The sequence below is a fragment of the Ahaetulla prasina genome, chromosome 2 (genome assembly GCF_028640845.1).
Source record: "Ahaetulla prasina isolate Xishuangbanna chromosome 2, ASM2864084v1, whole genome shotgun sequence".
NCBI classification, from domain to species: domain Eukaryota; kingdom Metazoa; phylum Chordata; class Lepidosauria; order Squamata; family Colubridae; genus Ahaetulla; species Ahaetulla prasina.
The window spans coordinates 27,650,613-27,668,987 of NC_080540.1; positions in this window are offsets into that span (position 1 = coordinate 27,650,613).

The following is an 18,375-nucleotide window of genomic DNA, read 5'->3' on the forward strand; positions in this document are numbered from 1 at the left end:
AATTAAAAAGGAAGAAGAAACTGTGCAGCCATTTTTTCCATGTCCTGTAAATCTTCAACCTTGCTGTTGTTTAAGAGGGAGCCTCTTTGGCTTCCGTGGACTTTCTTCTGCAGAGCAAATATCAAATATCAGGGGTTCAGAAAAGTCCAATAAATAATCTCTAAAATGCCAGAAAAGCTATAATCTTGCCCTGATGATGATCCCAGTGCCTTCTCGCCTGGCAAGAAGGACCTTCAGGGAAGCTCTGGTAGAAGGTGGGGGTTGTGGAGAGAGGGGACCAGGGGTGAAATGCTCGCAGTTCTGACCGGATCACCCGATCCGGTAGTGATGGCGGCAGGTGGTTCGGAGAACTGGTTGTCGTGTCCCACTCCTCCGCTGATGGCCGGGTCAGGAAGTCCAATCAGGCGTGCTCTGCAGCTCTGCCAAAGTCCTAGCAAAGTTCTCAAGGCAGGAGACCAGGAAGTGACTTCAGCAATATAAGGTAGACTTTGCCTGACTCAGAGAATGCCAGAAAGCAGATCCTTTATATAGGCCATGGGGTGTGGCTCCATGACTCAGCACTTATCCAGGCCTGCCCCTCCCTTCCTTCTGTTGAGGCCGCCTATCAATTCTCCTGAAGCGAGGGTCGCTCCAGGCTCCAGCTGTTGGTAATTGACCTTCCTCAGGCTCACATGCTGTGGGGGAGGGGGAGGGGTCTAGTTGCTCCGTTTGCCTGGGCATGGAGCCAGGGCTGGGGGCTGGAAGCACTTCTTCTTCCTCGGCCTGTCTGGGCATGGTGCCAGGGCTGGGGCCTGGAGGCATGCCAGGACATTCCTCAGCGTCCGGAAGGAGATAAGAGGGGCCCGGCTGCGGGGAAAGCGAACGAGACACAACACTGGTAGCAAAAATCCCTGGCCCCCCTCTCATTCCCAGCTGAGCCGCGTGACCATCAGAGGTGTTTTTTTGTTTTTTTTTACTTTTAAAAGCATTTTTCTTTGGCCGAAAAAATGCTTTTAAAAGTAAAAAAAAAAGCCTCTGATGATCGTGTGGCTCAGCTGGGATCATCAGAACCTTTTAAAAGAATTTTTTCTACAACCTCTTCGGCTCCTCCGGCGATCCCAGCTGAGTTGCCTGATCATCAGAGGGTTTTAAAAGCATTTTTTTTACAATCTCTTCTGCCGAAGAGGTTGTAGAAAATATGCTCTTAAGGTAAACAAAAAAAAAGTTGGCCACGCCCACCCAGTCACATTACCCGCCCCCCCACCAAGCCACGCCCACAGAACCAGTAGTAACAAATATTACATTTCCCCCCTGGAGCGGACCCATATTTTCTGCCCCTGCTTGCAATCATACTGGAGGGACAGACAAGGACAGAAGGGAAGGTCCAGCCATGCAGGAGTCACTGCTTGCTTGGCTCAGAGCAAGAGATGTGAGATGTAGGAAGTGACTCCTCAATTGAGCTTCACCTGGGCCCCTTGGAGTCTTCAGCTTAAATCCATCTCAGGCAGGAGCTGCTGCCCCAGAAATAAACTAGCTCTCTTCTCTCTTTGCCATCCATCAGGCTACGGGCTGAACTACTGGAAGAAACTCCATCAGGCAATGACAACTTACCTTGATCACCTTCCTTTAGAAAAACTTTGTTCATCCCCTCCTTATAGCACTGAAGATGAGATTCAATCAGTGGCGATGCTCCCACCCAAAATGACATCAGAGGTGAGCCCTCACTATTGCTGGAGTCTATTTAAGAGACAAGAGGCTTGGAGAATATTTGAGAACCAACATCTTCAGAATTGTTGGGGTGGAAAATTCATCCTGAAAGTCTTCCCAAGACAGCCATGGAAGGATGGTGGGCTGTCGGGGGCTCCTCTGGGACTCAGCCCCTCTAGCTTGGGACCCTCTGATCAACTACTGTATGAGGGAAAACCAGTCAAAGCTCAGCTTCTCTGGCCTTTCAGCTCCAAGGAAGGAGACTGAGACAGGAAAGGGGCTGGGAGCCGGAAGGGGGGGGCACCTTGGGGAAATTGGGGGTTTCTGTCCAGGAAGGGGAGGGGGAGAAAGCGATGGTGGGTTGGAAAAATAGGGGGAGGCCATCTAGGATAAAGACTTCTTGGGGATGATGAGCTGGAGGTATAAGAGAGACAAGAGGAAGGAAACACTGGGGGGAGAAGTGTGTTGTGGTCTGCCAGCAGCCTGTGGAGCTGGCAATGTGCGGGAGTAGGAAGGGAGTTCCAGAGAAAAACTGTGGACTACAGGAACATTTGCACTACTCAGGTGACCTTAAGGACACAGATAATGTTGTGGTCTGCCAGCAGCCTGCGGAGCTGGCAACAGAGTCAGAAAGCGATGAGGCTGAGGAAGAATATGGGCCAGTCCTGGAGGCTGAGGAAGGCCCAGATGAGGGCTCTGCGTTGGAGGCAGAGGTGGGGCCAGGGCCATCGGGGAGTGATATGTGGACTCCGGAGCCTTCAGAAGCTGACAGTAGTGATGCAGAGGAATAGGAGGAGCCTGTTCCTAATGCACGCATGAGAAGAGCTGCCAGAAGGCAAGAGCAGCTCAAGTAAAGAGGACGACTCGGGAGTAGGGTCAAGAGATGATTGGCCCCTCCCATAAGGCTTAAAAGACCAGCAACGGCGTTTGGGCTCTTTGTTAGAAAACAATGTTGATAGCTCTGTCTTGTTGCATTTGTTTCATATCGGTGTCTTCTGAACTCTTGCCAAGAAAGGCCTTTGGCAGTTTGCCTAATTGGACCAAGGCTGGTGATAGGACTGAGGAATTGTGTTGGGAGGAATTTGCTTTAATTTAGTTGGACTATGCTGAGAACGAGTTAATTTTCAGCTGTTCTAATAAAGTTTGTTTTTACACTGACTGAGTTTCCTACTACTTACTTGGGCCTGGGTCACAACAAAGGGATGACTCCTTGTTTGTATGGATGGGCAGCAGTGGTGGGTTCCTACCGGTTTGCCCCAGTTCGGGCGAGCAGGTAGCACTGATGGTGAGCTGAGAGCGAACCGGTTCACTCCAACTGTCGTCTGGGCCTTCATGCCTTCATGCCTACACATCCTATACCTACCTATATTCGTTCCTTTTTAGCCCAGCTGATAGGTGCGGTAGACCGTATTGCCATTGCCTCAGCTGTTCTGAAATGCAATGAGCACATGAAATGTGTGCGCGAAGTGAACCGGTTGTTACACCAATTGAAACCCACCACTGATGGGCAGTGCAAACCTTTCTCTTCTTTGGTTGCTTCTTTTCCCACAGGGTTGCTGTGGGCAGAAGACAGGGTTGCTGTGGGAAGGAGAGAAAACACCTGCGAGGGCTTCCCCAGATGCCAGTTCAGACAACAAGGAAGGACCATCTGTGGAGATTTCAGAGTGGGGCCCAGAGGAACATCTTGAAGAGGCCACCAAGCCAGGAATGGAAGGGCTGGAGGAAGACGTGAGTCCAGATCCTTCAGAGGAACAAGCGGATGAGCACCTGGATGGAGAGGAAAGGAGAGAGATGCAGATGCAGCTGGAGGACTCACACACAGATCCAGCCAGAAGCCCGGGATGGAGAAGGATTGCAGGTGCAGCTGATCAGGAAGGATGAGGAGGAACTGCCTCCTCCACCATAGGACTGAATGGAGGGAGGCGCAAAGGAGGTTGAGGAGGCTACTCAGTTGCATTACTAATGAGTAATACCAGCACACCAGGGGCGAAATGTAAAAATTGTTACTATGGGTTCTGTGGGTGTGGCTTGGTGGGGTGGTGGTAATGCAACTGGGTGGGCGTGGCCAACTTTTTTTTTTTTTTACTTTTAAAAGCATTTTTTCTACAATCTCTTTGGCAAAAGAGGTTGTTAAAAAATGCTTTTAAAAGCCTGTGATGATCAGGCAACTTAGCTGGGATCGCAAGAAGGGGGGGGGAAATGCTTTTAAAAGGTTCCAACGATCCGAGTTGAGTTTTATTCATTATTTCCTGTATTGTTTGTAACATTATTTGCATGTTTTGCAAGATCATTGCCGGATCTGATTTATCTTTGCCAATTTACGGTCGTTCTTGATTTTTGACTTGTTGGTGAAGCTGTAGAATAGAATAGAATAGAATAGAATAGAATAGAATAGAATAGAATAGAATAGAATAGAATTTTATTGGCCAAGTGTGATTGGACACACAAGGAATTTGTCTTGGTGCATATGCTCTCAGTGTACATAAAAGAAAAGATACGTTCATCAAGGTACAACATTTACAACACAATTGATGGTCAGTATATCAATATAAATCATAAGGATTGCCAGCAACAAGTTATAGTCATACAGTCATAAGTGGAAAGAGATTGGCGATGGGAACTATGAGAAGATCGGGGCTTCCGGTTGGCAACGCAGGCTTCGTGGACGTTCCTTTGGGATCGTCTGCCCTGGGTTTCGTCAAACCGTCCCTGACAGCGTAAATGGGCTGTCAAACGGTTTGGAATTTTCTCCCCCGGGAGAAGGGGGAGGGAAGAGTGGTCAGGTTTTGGGTAGAGCTCCCCAGGAGCCCCTGGAATTTAACCAGGGGATCGAAGGGTGAGAGCTCCCCTTTAGCCTGACGAAGCTCCGTGCCCAGGGTGCTTCTGTTTATACAGAACGAGAAGCCGCGACCACCTCTGTGCCAAGATTTATTTCTAAAGAGAATTCAACACAGACAGAACAAAGTAGGAGGACTAGCAAGAATTTGCAAGTAATAAAACGTAACTTCAGCTCTTAAATAGCTTTCCTTTGAACTAACTTTCAACTTGAGTGGATTTAAAATGGTGTTTGCAATATACAAAGGAAAGTGAAAATATAAAGAAGAAGAACATAACAAGCTACTTTTTTAAATGGAATGAACAAGAATTGTTAATGATTTTTTTTCTCTTTTTACCTTTTTACCTTTTTTTTATCACAATGTTTAAGAAGAAAAGTTTATTGAATTTTTTTTTCTCTTTTTGGTGGATTTTACAGTTTATGAATGGCTCTTAAGCAAACAGAACTAACTATTAAAATCTTGCAAACTTCTTCATTTCAAATATGGAAAAAAGACAAAGGAAGAAGAATATAACAAGCTATTTATTTAAATGGAATGAACAAGAATTGTTAATGATTTTTTTTTCTCTTTTTACCTTTTTCTTTATCACAATGTTTAAGAGAAAAGTTTATTGAATTTTTTTTCTCTCTTTTTGGTAGATTTTATAGTTTATGAATGGCTTTTAAGCAAACAGAACTATTAAAATCTTGTAAACTTCTTCATTTCAAATATGGAAAAAAAATTTTATAGGAACTTTTGGAGTTCCTTTCTTAATAAGTTTTTAAACAAGAGATTTTTACACCAATATATTAAAAATTGGAAATTCTTTATTGTTAGATGTTAAGCTGATTGGTGAGCAGATGGTGGAAAATGTGTAAGAAAGTGTGTAAGAAAATGTGTAAGATAGAAGACAAGGGGAAGGAGAATGCTTCAGATGTGATTTTGATGGTATTTTCTTTTTTTTAATATATATATATATATATAGGGTTTAATTTTTACAACTGACTTATTTTGGGTATAAGGTATTACTATTTGAAATATGTGAGGTATAAAGGAATGGGAAGATGGAATATTGTTTAACTTTTGGAGGACAGATAGAAAAATTTATGGATGTAATGTTGGTATTTGGATAAATAGAATTTAATTGTTATGATTGATATATTTTGGATATAAGTTATATAAGTTATAATTTTAATAATGTTATTTGATAGATGTAAGGTAAATTGAAGAAATATTAATATTTGCAATGTTATTTGATTTATGTAAGTGATATTTTTGGAGATTGAAAATGTGTAAGGAAATTGTAAGACAGAAGACAAGGAGAAATGCTTAAGATGTGATTTTGATGGTATTTTTTAGAAAAAAATATATATATAGGGTTTAATTTTTACAACTGACTTATTTTGGGTATAAGGTGTTACTATTTGATATACGTGAGGTATAAAGGAATGGGAAGATGGAATATTGTTCAACTTTTGGAGGATGTAATGTTGGTATTTGGTTAAATAGAATTTAATTGTTATAATTGATATATTTTGGATATAAGTTATAATTTTAATAATGTTATTTGACAGATGTAAGGTAAATTGAAGAAATATTAATATTAGTAATGTTATTTGATTTATGTAAGTGATATTAAAGATATGAGAAGATAGAATATTGTTTATTTTTGGAGACTGGATAAAAATTTAAGAATTTAAGCTGGAAATATGAATTATATTTGGGACACTGTTTAAGGAAGAAAGATATATTATAGAAGAATTTCTGATGAATACTGGAAGATGGAATATCGTTTTGGTCTTGATTGATGAAGATTGGATATTATTGATGAACTGGAAATATTAATTTAATTGGAAGATTCTGAAGATTATAGGAGTGGAATGGACTGATATAATAATGGACTGGAAGAAGAATGTACCTTTTTGTTTCTGGAAGGGGAGTTAAGGTCTTAGAGAGAGGAGTGACTATGGATTTGAATTATGTTGTATTTTAATTTATGATTGTTAATTTTATACCCTGTACTTTGTTCTGGGAAGTCTCGGGGTGGAGGGGAGGAGGAAGGGGAGGGGGGGAGATGAAGGATCAATGTAAAGGAATGATTGAAGATATGTAATTAAGAAATAGAAATAATTTGAAATGAAAGCGGGGCTGCTCAGCTGCCATTTCAGAAGGAATGGAAAGGAGAGGAGGAGTGAAGGAAGAAAGTAGGTAGGAAGAGAGAGGTAGAAAAGGGAAAGGAGAGGAAGAAGAAAGGGAAAGAGAGAGGGTTAGAAAGGGTGGAAGAGAAGAGTAGGGAAAGAGGAGAGGACGTAGAAAAGCGAAGGAGAGGAAGGATGAAAAAAGTAGAGAAGGGAGGAGGAAAGGTTTGTTAAGGAAAGAAGTGGTAGCTGGGCAGGCCCGAATAAGTAACAAATGAAAATTAATGATTAATGTTGAATAAGAGACTGTATATTGAATAGGTTGTTGGAAAATGAAAATAAAACTTTTTACAAAGAGGAACTATGAGAAGATTAATAGTAGTGCAGATTCAGTAAATAGTCTGACAGTGTTGAGGGAATTATTTGTTTAGCAGAGTGATGGCCTTCGGGAAAAAACTGTTCTTGTGTCTAGTTGTTCTGATGTGCAATGCTCTATAGCGTCGTTTTGAGGGTAGGAGTTGAAACAGTTTATGTCCAGGATGCGAGGGATCTGCAAATATTTTCACGGCTCTCTTCTTGATTCGTGCAGTATACAGGTCCTCAATGGAAGGCAGGTTGGTAGCAATTATTTTTTCTGCAGTTCTAATTATCCTCTGAAGTCTGTTTTTCTTGTTGGGTTGCAGAACCGAACCAGACAGTTATAGAGGTGCAAATGACAGACTCAATAATTCCTCTGTAGAACTGGATCAGCAGCTCCTTGGGCAGTTTGAGCTTACTGAGTTGGTGCAGAAAGAACATTCTTTGTTGTCCTTTTTTAATGATGTTTTTGATGTTAGCTGTCCATTTGAGATCTTGTGATATGATAGAACCTAGAAATTTGAAGGTTTCTACTGTTGATACTGTGTTGTCAAGTATTGTGAGAGGTGGAAGTATGGAAGGGTTTCTCCTAAAGTCTACCACCATTTCTACGGTTTTGAGTGTGTTCAGTTCCAGATTGTTTTGGTTGCACCACAAGGCTAGTCGTTCAACCTCTTGTCTATATGCGTATTCGTCATTGTCTCGAATGAGACCAATCACTGTTGTGTCATCTGCGAACTTCAGTAGCTTAACAGATGGATCATTGGAGATGTAGTCATTGGTATACAGAGAGAAGAGAAGTGGGGAGAACACACAGCCTTGGGGGGCCCCTGTGCTAATTGTACAGGTATTTGATGTGATCTTGCTTAGCTTTACCTGTTGCTTCCTGTTTGTTAGGAAGCTTGTGATCCACTTACAAGTCTGTTCCGGTACCTGTAGCTGGTTTAGCTTAGTTAGAAGAATGTCTGGAATGATGGTATTGAATGCTGAACTAAAGTCTACAAAAAGGACCCTTGCATAGGTCTTTGGAGACTTAAGATGTTGTAGGATGTAGTGCAGAGCCATATTAACAGCATCATCTGTTGATCTATTTGCTCGGTATGCAAATTGCAAGGGGTCTAACAGCGGATCCGTGATGGTTTTCAGGTAGGAAAGCACTAGCCTTTCAAAGGTTTTCATGACTACAGATGTTAAAGCAACTGGTCTGTAGTCATTCAGTTCCTTGATGGTGGGCTTCTTCGGCACTGGGATGATGGTAGAGCATTTGAAGCAAGAAGGAACATAACACATCTCTAGTGATTTATTGAACATATGGGTGAAGATGGGGGCCAATTGATCAGCACAGACTTTTAAGCAAGAAGGAGTTATCTTGTCTGGGCCTGGAGCTTTTCCTGGCTTTTGTCTGTGAAATAGGTCCTGCACTTCCTTTTCTGTGATCACTAGGGGTTGTGAACCCAATGAAATGGGGTCAGTTGTAGGAGGCTTGGCTGTTGTTGGTGTGTCTGAGATGGGGGTTGTGGAGGTAGGTGGCTGTAGCTTCTTTTCAAACCTGCAGTAAAACTCATTCAGGTCATCTGCCAGTTGTTGATTACCTTCAGCCTGGGAAGGAGGTTTGCCATAGCCGGTGATATTTTTAAGAGTTTTCCACATGTTTGCTGGTTCATTTGCTGAAAACTGATTCTTTAGCTTTTCAGAGTAGCTTCTTTTTGCTGCTCTGATCTCCCTTGTTAGTGCATTTCTGGCCTCATTGTACAGCATTTTATCACCTTTTTTGTAGGCTTCCTCTTTGGAATGTCGTAGCTGCTTAAATTTAGGTGTGAACCAAGGTTTGTTGTTACTGTGTATTCGTCTTCTATAAAAAGTTTTATTTTTACAATCATATCAAGTAATTCATCCAATGTACAGTTATATACAATTAGTCGGGCTTGCCCAGTCACCACCCCCCTTTTTAACACTCTTCCCTCTTCTACCTTCTTCTACTTTCCAGACCTTCCTCTCCTTCTCTTATCTACATCCTCTCCTCCCTCCACCCTACACCTTCCTTCTCCCTCTTCTACCCCTCTTCCTTCCTCTTCTCCTCTTTCCTACCTCCTACTCTCTCTTTTCTCCCTCCCCACCGTTCTAAAATGGTAACTGGGCAGACCCGACCCTGCACTAATTATATTTATACATCTTCAATAATCCCTGTACATTAACCATCACTCCATCTCTACCAAACCCCCAATTCCCTCCCCATACCCCCCACCCCCCACCCCGACTTCCCAGAACAAAATGCAGGGTATCAAAACTAACAATCATAATCTAAAATAATTCCTGAATTGTAAACTCTAGTCACACCACACTTAGTCACACTCTCAATTCCCCTCTCCTTCAAAAATATATCTAATACAAAATATTTCCTAAATTTACTCATATGCTATTTGTTATGTATCTTTAAATGTTTTGGCGGGAAACAAGCACGTTGCTGATTGGTTGAAGCCGCCGGTGAAACAGTATAAAAGGAGAGGTTTTTCCCCAGCCTGTTTGCTGGGTTCACCCTATATTAAAGAGCTGTTGTCACTACCTTGGTCTCCTGCCTCATTACTTCCCGAACTTAACACTGGCGACGAGGGTGGGATATCAAGGCTAAGGAGCACCAGAACCGAGCTGAAGCACGGAAGAACCGAACCCAGCAAACCCAGGACAGAAACGCGGAGATGGCCAGTTACACTCCGCCCGCACCGTTTGACCCAGCCAGAGAGAAATGGGGAACGTACATGACCCGTTTGGCTTCCTAAACAAGCGAACTGCAAGGAGTTCCAGACAACCGCAAACGGGCATATTTCTTGAGCCACTGCGGTCCGAGGTCATTGACATCGCGGAAGCCCTGGCAGAGCCAGCGCCCGGTACAATCGGTATCGTGGCAAACTCTGCAAACCCTGCTAAAAACCATTTCGCCAACGCCGTCCAAATACGTGCGGCATTTTGAATTTGGAGGCGCCGACAGCTGAGGCGAATCCATCAGCGACTACATGGCCGCCCTGCGGAAAGCCTCCAAAGACTGTGGGTACCGAGACCTGGACGAGGCGCTGCTAAACAACTCATCCGTGGGGTCAGAGACATGCGTTTGCGGGCGGCTGCTATCGAAAAGCAATCTAACGCTGGCAAACGCCTGGACAAGCCAGAGCGCATGAAATGTCCACCAGCGGCGGAGACCCTGCAGAAGCCACTAACACGGCGAGCACAAATCAACGGTGCACCAAGAAGAGATCCAGACCGATTCAGGCGGCGAGGATGAGGAAGGGTTTGTCGTGCAACGTGGAAAAAGACGACCGGGAGGAATGCGGAAGTTGCGGAGGACAACACCCGCGTCAACAATGCAAATTCAAGGACGCTACATGTCGGCGGTGCGAGAAGAAGGGGCACCTAGCTCAAGTCTGTCGAGCACCCCAACCTTCCCGCCGAAAATTCAAACCAGCCAATCAGAGCGCGGGATCGGCAAGGCGACCCGTGATTGGCTCAAGCAAAAAAGGCGCGAACTTGAAACGAACGACCGTGGTAATAGGCCGCGCCGCAACCAGGGTGGAGAAGAAAATCTTCACCAAACCCAGAATAGAAGGAGTGCCATGCCGACTAGAAGTGGACACCGGGTCAGCGATCACAATCATGTCCTGGGACACTTTTGCGAAAGCTTTGCCAAAAGTCGCAAACCGCAAACTGCAAACACAACGGCTACGAGTCCACGACTACCAAGGGAATCGCATCCCTGTTCGAGGGACCACCTCTGTCCGCGTCGAGTACGGACCACACAAGAAGACCCTGCCCATCGAAGGGACCCTGCCGAGTTTGTTGGGACTAGACTGGTTCCGGGCATTGGGCATGGGAGTGACTGGCATCTACAGAAGTGACATTCACCTTAAAGATGCACTGATGAGTGAATTCGAGGATGTGTTCATGGACTGCCTGGGCAAGTATAAGGGGACCCCTATCTCGTTCAATTTAGACCCCCAGGTAGCCCCCATCCGGATAAAAGCAAGAAGGGTACCTTTTGCCCTTAAACCCAAAATTGATAAGGAAATAGACAAGCTCATAGGGCAGGGGATACTGGTACCAGTCGACCATGCCAAATGGGAGACGCCAATCGTCACCCCAGTGAAACCAGACGGGTCAGTGAGAATCTGCGCTGATTACAAGGCAACGTTAAACAAAGCCTTGCAAAAGAGCGCTTACCCAGTTCCCGTAGTGCAACACTTGCTGCACTCGCTGGGGCAAGGGCAAGTTTTTGCCAAATTAGATCTGGCACAAGCCTATCAACAACTACCCGTAGACGCAGCCACAGCCGAAGCCCAAACAATCGTGACACATAGAGGGGCTTTCAAATGTACCCGTTTACAGTTTGGGGTGAGTGTGGCACCAGGTCTATTTCAAAATTTAATGGAGCGACTCCTGCAAGGGCTCCCCGGAGTAGTTCCCTACTTTGATGATGTTTTGGTATCGGCAGAAAATCTGGAGAAATTGGGAGAGCGGTTGAGAAAAGTTCTGAGCATTTTCCGGTCAGCCGGTTTAAAGCTCAAAGAGAACAAATGCCAAATAGGGGTCGAATCCGTAGAATTCTTGGGCTACAGAATAGACAAAGAGGGAATTCACCCCACTGAGAGCAAGGTCAAGGCGATAAGAAAGGCGCCAGCGCCAAAAAACAAAGCAGAGCTACAGGCTTTCCTGGGTCTAGTGAACTTTTACGCGGTTTTTTTGAAAAACAAGGCAACCGTTGCCGAACCGCTACATAAGTTACTGGGAAAGAAGGCTGCTTGGGCTTGGGGGAAGTCAGAAGCCAAAGCTTTCGAAGCAGTAAAAAACCTACTCTCGAGCGATAGCTTGCTAATTCAGTACCACAACAAAATGCCATTAGTGTTAGTGTGTGACGCTTCCCCTTATGGAGTGGGGGCTGTGCTCAGCCACAGACTCCCAAATGGCACAGAAGCCCCAATCGCATTCTACTCCAGAACAATGTCCTCAACTGAGAGGAACTATAGTCAGTTGGATAAGGAAGCCCTAGCTATAGTGTCAGGGGTAAAGAAGTTTCATGAATACGTGTTTGGCAGAGACTTTGAAATTGTCACAGACCATAGACCACTGTTAGGGTTATTGGCTGGCGACCGCCCAACGCCTGTGGCACTTTCACCCCGACTGACCAGATGGACTATCTTTTTGGCCGCTTACTCCTACAAACTGCAGCATCGACCAGGAAAAGAGTTGGGGCATGCGGACGCATTAAGCAGATGCCCACTTCCAGGGGCAATCGAGGACCCCACTCCAGGAACACCCGTACTATTAATTGACTCTCTGGACTCTGGCCCAGTCACATCTAAGGAGGTGGCTAGGGCATCTTACCGGGACGTTGTCTTGAGAACTGTACTTGGTTGGGTACAAAGAGGGTGGCCCGCTGCGCCGGGCGAGCGTTTTAAAGAGTTTGTGAAGAAGCGGAGGGAACTATCGGCTCAAGGGGGGTGCCTGCTATGGGGGGATTGAGTGGTGATCCCGGAGAAATTGAGGGAAAAGGTATTGGACCTCCTCCACGAGGGTCACCCAGGGATCGTAAGGATGAAGGGGTTAGCGAGAAGCTATGTTTGGTGGCCCTTAATGGACTCAGAAATTGCTGAGAGGGTAGGGAAATGCCTGGCCTGTCAGGAATCCAGACCACTACCCCCAACGGCCCCGGTCAGGGAATGGGAAAAACCCCAAGGGCCCTGGTCAAGAATCCACATTGATTTTGCCGGCCCCTTCCACGGCCAAACTTTCCTAGTGGTAGTAGACGCTTTCTCCAAGTGGCTGGAAATCATACTCATGAGGTCCATGACAGCCAAGGCCGTAATCGCAGCCCTACGGCACCTGTTTCAACCCACGGTTTGCCCGACACGCTAGTATCCGATAACGGCCCGCAATTCACGGCAACACAGTTTGAGGAATACTTGGCAGATGAGGGCATCCGGCATGCCCTCTCTGCGCCTTTCCACCCTGCGTCGAATGGCCTTGCAGAGCGTTCCGTCCGGAGCGCAAAAGAGGCATTGTCAAGACTCAAGCCAGGCGACTGGCAAACAAAGATAGACCTGTTTCTGGCCGTCCAGCATAGAACCCCCAGCACTGCAACAGGCAGAAGCCCAGCCGAATTGCTAATGGGACGGAAGCTCCGGTGCCCACTTGACCGCTTAAATCCCCACTACACACCAGAGGGTTACAAGGGGGAACTTGGGAAAACTAGAGAAATGGAAATAGGTGACCGAGTGTGGGCACGCAACTATGGGGACGGCCCAAGTTGGCTAGCAGGGCAAATCATAAAAGTAAACGGTCCAAAGTCATACTTGGTTGAGTTAAAAGACAACCGAGTATGGAGGCGACACATAGATCAGATACGAAAACGAATAGCTGAACAATCCGAGCTATTTGAAACAGACCCTGACCACACACTATTTGAACCCGCAGCTGGTTTAAACCCGGAAGAGGCGCAAGACTTAGCTGAGCCACCAGAAGTCCAGCGACGCCATCAGGTTCCCGTAGAAAACAGCAGGGACTGCTCTGCAAATAATCCACGGCCGGATGGCCTAGAGAAAAAGCCGGCAAGTAATCCAGGGCCGGATGGCCTAGAGAAAGAGCTGGGAGGAGCAAACAACCCCTCCGACCAGCTCAACCCACTCCCAAGGACTGAACCGCGCAGGTCAGAAAGAATCAGGAGACGCCCAAGTTATTTGCGTGACTACGTCGAAAAATAACATGTAAATAATATGTAAATATAGGTAAAGTGTTTTCTGGGAGGGGAGGAGTGTTATGTATCTTTAAATGTTTTGGCGGGAAACAAGCACGTTGCTGATTGGTTGAAGCCGCCGGTGAAACAGTATAAAAGGAGAGGTTTTTCCCCAGCCTGTTTGCTGGGTTCACCCTATATTAAAGAGCTGTTGTCACTACCTTGGTCTCCTGCCTCATTACTTCCCGAACTTAACACTATTCGGTATTTTTTTAACTGATACTTATTTTGAATATAATCAATCCACATTTTCCATTCTAAAATATATTTTTCTAGTGTATAGTCTTTCAAGTAAGCGGAGATTTTTGCCATCTCTGCCAGATTTGATACTTTGAGTGTCCATTCTTCAATTGAAGGTAATTCTTCTTTCTTCCAATACTGAGCAATTAAAAGTCTTGCGGCTGTTATTAAGTTCAAAATCAATTTAGTCTCTATAGCTGTACAGTCCATAATAATTCCTAGTAGAAAGAACTGCGGAGTAAACTTAATTTTCTTTTTCAAAATATTCTGCATGATCCACCATACTTTAATCAAAATGCAACTTTTTACAAGTCCACCATATATGGTAATATCATCTTCTGTGCATCTCAACATTTAGCCTGTACATTAGGATACATACATGACAACTTTTTGGGGTCTAAATGCATCTATAAAACATCTTATAAAAATTTTCTCATATTTCTGTAAATTTAACATTCCTCACCCAAATTCTTTCCCAAGTTTCAACATTATTGGTTGCTGAAAATTTTGTATTAATCATATCTTAACTAGTTACTCAGTCTATTTCTAATAATACATTATACAACCTCAATATGCTGTTTGGCCTTGATCTCTCATTTGTTTTAACAAATTATCCTCAGTTGTAACACCTATCTTTTGATCTAATTTCCATCTAGCTTGTAATTGTCCATATTGGAACCTATAATTTTTCCTTCTTATCTTTTCTCTTTTTAATTCTTTTCCATAAGAAGTTCTTTATAACTTCCTCCATCTTTTGATATATATTTATATTTTCTATCATGTCTATTGCCCATATTGGAATCTTTCATCTAATTTATATTGATATTTCCTCCAAACCCTCAATAATGCATTTCTAATTATATTATTTTAAATATTTTATCTACTTTCTTATCATATAATATATAGGCTCCACCATATAACAAACCATACCCTTCTGTATTCAAAACTCTTTCCTCAGTTAAATTAATCAATCAGAAATTAATGATAAAACAATGCTTCATAATACAATTTCAAGTTCATTTAAGACCCCCTTTCTTGTATCCCATTATTTTTAATTTCTTGGTTTTGCCCATCATACAATTTTAATTGCCATTCCTGTAATTTGATATCATTCTTAAGCACCTTCATTTGAAATAAAATAAAACCTCAAACATTCATTTTATAGGATTCTTCCCAAAAGGATAGTTTAACTTCTTAACTCTCCATTTCTTTCCATCAATATAACAAATCAATTAACCTTATTTCTAGTTCAATGAAAAATAATCTATATATCAAAATTTTCAAATTTTTTACATTCACAATTCATTTTTTTAAGTCAATGTTAAATCTCTTTTCATTTTCTTCCATATTTCCAATTCTTTTCTATCATTCAAAAGTTTATTTTTAAGATTTGAACACTCTATCATTTTTCCTTCTTTTTTTAACATACCATTCTCATTTCTTATATGTTTTATTATAATCATTGTTGTCTTTTGATCTTTTATCTCTTCTGCCACAATACCTCATAATTATTTTTATATAATTTAACGTTTGAAGCTGTAATATATTTAATTTTGCTGATATGTCCTTTTTTATGTATATAACTAAACCGTTTTTTTTTTCCAAAGAGGAGGCAACAAAATGTACCCCCAATTTTGAGTTTATCAAATATTTCTGGTCTAAAGATCTAATATGTGTTTCTTGTAAACAGGTAATGTCATTTTTAAATTGTTTCAAATAATGAAATACTTTCCTTCTCTTCTGCGGTGAATTCAGGCCATTAACATTCCAAGATAATAGTTTAATTGCCATTATCGGCCAAAGGAAACTTTTGGAACACCAACAGATCACATTTTACTATAGGCCATGCACCTCCCACTGTTTCCGTAGTAGAAGATGCCAGTTGTTGTTGTGCCTTCATCTCTTGTTCCTTGCGTTTAGCAGCAGCTCTTGTCAGCCTTTGTTCTTTTGAATCTAAACCCGTCGTAGGTATTTCCAACACTTGTAATAAATCTTCTTCCATCACAATCTGTTCTTGTACCTGCTTCACTTCTCTTTCCTTCACTTCAGCCTCCCTTCTTCTAGCTTCCAATGGAAGACTTCCAACTTTAATACCTCAACATAAAATTCTCTTGCTTTTCCAACTGTATTGAGACGATGTACTTTCCTGCATAATATACTATTATACCAGTTGGAATATCCCATCTATATTCAATCTGATGTTTTTAAGTTCATTCACCAGGAAGGCAAATTCCTTCCTAGCCCTTAACATTTTGGTGGAATTTCCTTTAATATCAAAATATCTTGACCAGCAATCTGAATCTTCTCCCCTTATATGAAGCTTGCAAAATCTGATTTCTCACTGTTCTGTTTGTAAAATAAATAACAACATCCCTTGGCAACTTTTTGCCTTGCTATCCAAGAATTCACACGATATATTTTATCAATTTGATAAGCCACATCTGCTGGACGAGCTGCTAATATCTCAGCAAATACTTCAGAAAAATTTCCTTAAATTCTCTTCCTTATTTTCTTTCAAACCTCGATTCTAAGAGCAAATTCCATATTTCTGTATTGTATCAAAACTATTTCATCCTGTCTTTTCCATTTTACTTTGAAATTCATCCATTTTATTTTCTAATTTTAAATTATGTTGTAATTCTTCAACCTCCTCTTCTAATAAAATCACATTGTTGCCAAACTTTGTACTGCCATTACAAATCCTTCTTTAACTTCTTTATTTCCCACTTGAATTTCTGATATCTGCTCTTTCATTTCAGACATCTCATCAGTTATTACTTTAAATTTTTCTTCTATAAAGCCTTTTAAGTTCTCTTGCGCCTCTAAATTCAATGTTCTAGTCTCTGCTGTATGAGCTGGAGGCACCAGCTGATAAAGTTCCAGAGCTCTTTGTTACAGTAGACTTTAATTGTTTGGCTGCCATCTTCTATAAAATTATTTATTTATTTATTTCCAACTTAATATTCACTTTAAATCTTCTTAACTCTGAGAAACACAGTCTTTTAAAGCAATATTTAAAAATCTCCTAGATTCTATCAGCAGGCAGCAAAGAGTTAAAGCAGCAAGTAACATGCAATTACCAACTGCAGAGCACACTGAAAGTATCACTTTCGCTTTCCACTCGTTAACTTGTTAACAATTCGACTCCATTTTCTTGCTGTTTTCAAGCTTGTTACAAAGTATCGGGGAATCAGCTTGGCTACTTGCTTAAAGTTCTCCCACTTTCGTTCTGTCCGGTATAATCCTTTATTGTCCAAAATAAATCTCGGCGTTTGGTCGTGGTGATTGGTTCCACCAAAGCAGAAGAATCCTCGGATCTGGAGCACTTCGGGTTACTGGAGGGAACTTAACCCTTCAAACCCCTTTTTTCTCAGGGGCTTTAGGGAAATTCAACCTCTGCCCTCAGCTCACCACCTTCTCCTTCTCCCGAAGAGGGGGTTTTCCGAACCGCTGGACAGCAGATTTAAGCTGTCCTAGCGATTCCACATAATCCAGAGGTTGGTGATCGTAAAGATCACCGCCATCACCTACGGTGCCAAACCGGAAGTCCCCCAGTTCTGGATAGTTCTGACTACTCCAGACAGATCTGGATTAGTTCTACATTAGTTCTGACTACTCCAGACAGATCTGGTCCACAACTTAGGGGTTCTCCTGGACTCACAACTGCACCAGTTGCAGCCTTAAAAACATTCCAATGTCATGCTGTAAGGTGGGCCAAGTTGTTGGTCACAACAGGTTGTGGTTGGTGCTCTGGCTCTGATTGGTGGGATGAGTGGGAATGCAGCTGGATCACTTGATTCTTGCCCATTTGCAGGCTTGTAGGTTCTGCCACTTCCTCTTTTCCTCTCTGTTTCTCAACTTTTTGAAAAAAGATATTGTCAGCTTGCCTCTGATCAATGTTTAAGAAAATAATAGAATAGAATAGAATAGAATAGAATAGAATAGAATAGAATAGAATAGAATAGAATAGAATAGAATAGAATAGAATAGAATAGAATTTTATTGGCCAAGTGTGATTGGACACACAAGGAATTTGTCTTGGTGCATATGCTCTCAGTGTACATAAAAGAAAAGATACGTTCATCAAGGTACAACATTTACAACACAATTGATGATCAATATATCAATATAAATCATAAGGATTGCCAGCAACAAGTTATAGTCATACAGTCATAAGTGGAAAGAGATTGGTGATGGGAACTATGAAACGATGTCGCAGCTGCTTAAGTTTAGGTGTAAACCAAGGTTTGTTATTACTGTGTATTCGCAAGTTCCTTGTAGGTACACATAGGTCTTCACAGAAGCTGACATATGATGTTACAGTATCTGTGAGTTCATCCAGGTCTGCAGAGGTATCTTT